Genomic DNA, 5,821 nt, shown 5'->3' on the forward strand with positions numbered 1-5,821 from the left:
CACTATAGTGTACACTTTAGTTTACACTTTGCCACACCATATTACCCTACTGGACAGCATAAATTTCAAACGGTTTTCCCATACAATTGACACTTGACAACAATGTAAGTGTCAAGCAATGTGTCAAAAATCAATGTACAAATAGTAAATTTCAATCGGTAAAAACCTTACGACGTGTACACTATGGTGTACACTTTAGTTTACAGTTTGTCACGTGACATTACCTTGTTGGACAGTTTAAATTTCAAACAGTTTTTCCATCCAATTAACACTTGACAACAATGCAAGTGTCAAACAATGTGCTAAAAATCAGTGTACAAATACCAAAGTTCAATTGATATGAACCTTGATACATGTACACTTTAGTTTACACTTTACAACGTAACATTACCCTGTTGGACAGTTTAAATTTCAAATAGTTTTTCCATCCAATTGACACTTGAGAACAATGCAAGTGTCAACTAACGTGTCAAAAATTAGTGTACAAAGTTCAAAGTTCAATCGCTATGAACCTTGCTACTTGTACGCTTTGGTTTACACTTTACCACCTGACATTATCCTGTTGGGCAGTTTAAATTTCAAATAGTTTTCCCAACCAATTGACACTTGACAGCAATGCAGATGTAGAACAACATGTCAAAAATCAATGTACAAATAGTAAATTTCAATCGGTAAAAACCTTGCTCGATGTACACTATGGTGTACACTTAAATTTACACTTTGCCATGTGACATTCCCTTGTTCAACAGTTTAAATTTCAAATAGGTTTCCCATCCAATTGACACTTGACAACAATGCAAGTCTCAAACAACACGTCAAAAATACTTGCACAAATAGCAAATTTCAATCGGTAAGGACCTTGCTACATGTACACGATTGTGCACACTTTAGTTTACACTTTGGTACGTGACATTACCCTGTTAGACAGTTTAATTTTCAAAAAATTTCACATCCAATTGACACTTGACAACAATGCAAGTGTCAAACAACATGTCAAGAATCAGTGTACAAATAGCAAAGTTCAATCAGTAAGAACCTTTCGACGCATTCACTATGGTGTACACTTTGCCACGTGACATTACCCTGTTGGACAGTTTAAATTTCAAATAGTTTTTCCATCCAATTGACACTTGACAACAATTCAAGTGTAAAACAATGTGTCAAAAATCAGTGTACAAATAGCAAAGTTCAATCGGTAAGAACCTTGGTAGATGTACACTATGGTGTACACTTTAGTTTACACTTTGCAACGTGACATTCCCTTGTTCGACAGTTTAAATTTCAAACTGTTTTCCCATCTAATTATCACTTGACAACAATGCAAGTGTCAAACAATGCGTCTGAAATCAGTGCACAAGTAGTAAAATTCAATTGGTAAGGACCTTGCTACATGTAGACTATGGTGTATACTTTAGTTTACACTTTGGCACGTGACGTTACCCTGTTGGACAGTTTAAATTTCAAATAGTTTTCCAATTCAATTGACACTTGACAACAATACATGTGTCAAACAACATGTCAAAAATCAGTGTACAAATATCAAAGTTCAATCAGTAAGAACCTTTCGACACGTACACTATGGTGTACACTTTACCATGTGACATTACCCTGTTGGACAGTTTAAATTTTAAACAATTTTCTCATCCAATTGACACTTGACAACAATGCAAGTGTCAAACAATGTGTCAACAATCAGTGTACAAATAGCAAAGTTCAATCGGTATGAATCTTACTACATGTACTATTTAGTTTACACTTTATCACGTTACATTATCCTGTTGGACAGTTAAAATTTTAAACAGTTTTTCCATCCAATTGACATTTAACTGCAATGCAAATATCAAACAACGTGTCAAAAATCATTGTACAAATAGCAAACTTCAATCGGTAAGAACCTTGCTACAGGTACACTATGGTGTACACTTTGGTTTACCTTTTTCCACGTGACATTACCCTGTTGGAGAGTTTAAATTTCAAACAATTTTTCCAACCAACTGACACTTGACAAAAATGCAAGTGTCAAACAATGTGTCAAAAATCATTGTACAAATAGCAAAGTTCAATCGGTAGGAACCATGCGACATGTACACGATGGTATATACTTTAGCACGTGACATTACGCTATTGGACAGTTTAAATTTCAAGCAGTTTTCCCATCTAATTTACACTTGACAACAATGCAGGTGTCAAACAATGTGTCAAAAATCAGTGTACAAATAGCAAAGTTCAATAGGTAAGAACCTTGTGACATGTACACTATGGTGTACACTTTGCCACGTGACATTATCCTATTGGACATTTAAATTTCAAACAGTTTTCCCATCCAATTGACACTTGACAACAATGCAAGTGTCAAACAATGTGTCAAAAATCAATGTACAAATTGCAAAGTTCAATCGGTATGAACCATGCTACATGTACACTTTAGTTTACACTTTACCACGTAACATTACCCTATTGGACAATTTAAATTTAAAACAGGTTTCCCATCTAATTGACACTTGACAGCAATGCAAGTGTCAAACAACGTGTCAAAAATCATTTTACAAATTGCAAAGTTCATTCGGTATAAACCTTACTACATGTACACTTCAGTTTACACTTTACCACGTGATATAAGCCTATTGGACAGTTTAAATTTCAAACAGTTTTCACATCCAATTGACACTTGACAATAAGGCAAATGTCAAACAACCTGTCAAAAAATAGTGTACAAATAGCAAAGTTCAATCGGTATGAACCGTGCTACATGTACACTTTAGTTTTCACTTTGTCACGTGACATTACCTGTTGGACAGTTTAAATTTCAAACAGTTTTCCCATCCAATTGACGCTTGACAGCAATGCAAATGTCAAACTACGTGTCAAAAATTAGTGTACAAATAGCAAAGTTCAATCGGTAAGAACCTTGCTACATGAACACACTTCACCACGTGACATTACCTTATTGGACAGCTTAAATTTCAAATAGCTTTCCCATCCAATTGACACTTGACAACAATGAAAGTGTCAAGCATGACCAAAATCAGTGTACAAATAGCAAAGTTCAATCGGTCAGAACCTTGCTACATATACACTATAGTGTACACATTTGTTTACACTACGCCTCATGACATTACCCAATTGGATAGTTTAAATTTCAAACAGTTTTTCTATCCAATTAACACTTGACAACAATGCAAGTGTCAAAGAACGTGTCAAAAATCAGTGTAGAAATAGTAAAGTTGATTCGGTAAGAATCTTGCTACATGTACACTATGGTGTACAGCCTTTAGTTTACACTTTGCCACGTGACATTATCATGTTGGACAGTTTAAATTTGAAACAATTTTCCCAACCAATTGACACTTGACAACAATGCAAGTGTCAAACAACGTGTCGAAAATAAGAGTACAAATAGCAAAGTTCAATCGGTAAGAACCTTGCGACATGTACACTATGGTGTATACTTTAGTTTACACTTTGCCACGTGACATTACCCTACTGGACAGTTTAAATCTTAAATAGTTTTCCCATACGATTGACACTTGACAACAATACAAGTGTCAAACAACGTGTCAAAAATCAATATACAAATAGCAAATTTCAATTGGCAAAAACCTTGCGACTTGTACACTATGGTGTACACTTTAGTTTACACTTTGCCACATGACACCACCCTGTTGGACAATTTAAATTTCAAATAGATTTCCCATCCAATTGACACTTGACAACAATGAAGTGTCAAACAACGTGTCAAAATTCATTGTAGAAATAGCAAAGTTCAATCGGTAAGAAGCTTGCGACATGTACACTATGGTGTACACTTTACCTGGTGACAATATCCTGTTGGAAAGTTTAGATTTAAAACAGTTTTCCAATCCAATTGACACTTGACAACAATGCAAGTGTCAAGCAATGTGTCAAAAATCAGTGTACAAATAGCAAAGTTCAATTGGTATGAACCTTGCTACATGTACACTTTAGTTTACACTTTACCACGTAACATTACCCTATTGGATAGTTTAAATTTCAAACTATTTTTCCACCCAATTGACACTTGAGAACAATGCAAGTTTCAAACAACGTGTCAAAAATCAATGTACAAATTGTAAAGTTCAATCGGTATGAACCTTACTATATGTACACTTTTGTTTACACTTTACCACATGACATTACCCTGTTGGACAGTTTAAATTTTAAACAGTTTTTCCATCCGATTGACACTTGACAGCAATGTAAATGACAAACTACTTGTCAAAAATTAGCATACAAATAGCAAAGATCAATCGGTACAAACTTTGCTACATGAACACATTTTGCCACGTGACATTACCTAGTTGGACAGTCTAAATTTCAAATAGTTTTCCCATCCAATTGACACTTGGCAACAATGCAAGTGTCAACTAACGTGTCAAAAATCAGTGTACAAATAGCAAAGTTCTATCGGTAAAAACCTTGCAACGTGTACACTATGGTGTACACTTTAGGTTACACTTTGCCATGTGACATTACCCTACTGGAAAGTTTGAATTTCAAACAATTTTTCCAAACAATTGACACTTGACAACAATGCAAGTGTCAAACAACGTGTCAAAAATCTGTGTACAAATAGTAAAGTTCAATCGGTATGAACCTTCCTACATGTACACTTTAGTTTACACTTTACGACGTGACATTATCCTATTGGATAGTTTAAATTTCAAACAGTTTTCCCATCCATTTGACACTTGACAACAAAGCAAGCGTTAAACAAAATTTCAAAACTCAGTGTACAAATAGCAAAGTTCAATCGATATGAACCTTGCTACATGTACACTTTAGTTTACACTTTACCACATGACATTACCCTGTTGGACAGTTTAAATTTCAAACAGTTTTCTTTTCCAATTGATACTTGAAAGCATTAAAAATGTCAAACAACGTGTAAAAAATGAGTGCACAAATAGCAAAGTTGAATCGGTAAGAACCTCGCCACATGTACACAATGGTGTACACACTCTAGTTTACACTTTACCACGTGACATTACCCTACTGGATAGTTTAAATTTCAAACAATTTTCCCATCCAATTGACACTTGACAACAATGCAAGTGTCAAACGACGTGTCAAAAATCAGTGTACAAATAGCAAAATTCAATCGATAAGAACCATGTTACATGTACACTATGGTGTACACTTTAGTTTACACTTTGTCACATGACATTAACCGGTTTGACAATTTAAATTTCAAATGGTTTTCCCATCCAATTAACACTTGACAACAATGCAAGTGTCAAACAATGTGTCCAAAATCAGTGTACAAATTGCAAAGTTGAATCCGTAAGAACCTTGCTAAATATACACTATGGTGTACACACTTTAGTTTACATTTTGCCACATGACAATACCCTGTTGGACATTAAAAATTACCAATGGTTTTCTCATCTAATTGACACTTGAAAATAATGTAAGTGTCAAACAACATGTCAAAAATCAATGTATAAATAACAAAGTTCAATCGGAAAGAACCTTGCTACATGTTCACTACGGTGTACACTTTAGTTTACACTTGGCCACGTGACATTACCTTGTTGGACAGTTTAAATTTCAAATAGTTTTCCCATCCAATTGACACTTGACAATAATACAAGTGTTAAAAAATGTGTCCAAAATTAGTGCCCAAATAGCAAGGTCCAATCGGTAAGAACGTTGCTGCTTGTACACTAAAGCGTACACTTTGGTTTACACTTTGCCACGTGACATGACTCTGTTGGACAATTTAAATTTCGAATAGTTTTTCCATCCAATTGACACTTGACAAAAATGCAAGTGTCAAACAATGAGTTAAAAATTAGTATAC

Source organism: Olea europaea, unplaced genomic scaffold (genome assembly GCF_002742605.1).
Source record: "Olea europaea var. sylvestris unplaced genomic scaffold, O_europaea_v1 scaffold1139, whole genome shotgun sequence".
NCBI lineage: Eukaryota > Viridiplantae > Streptophyta > Magnoliopsida > Lamiales > Oleaceae > Olea > Olea europaea.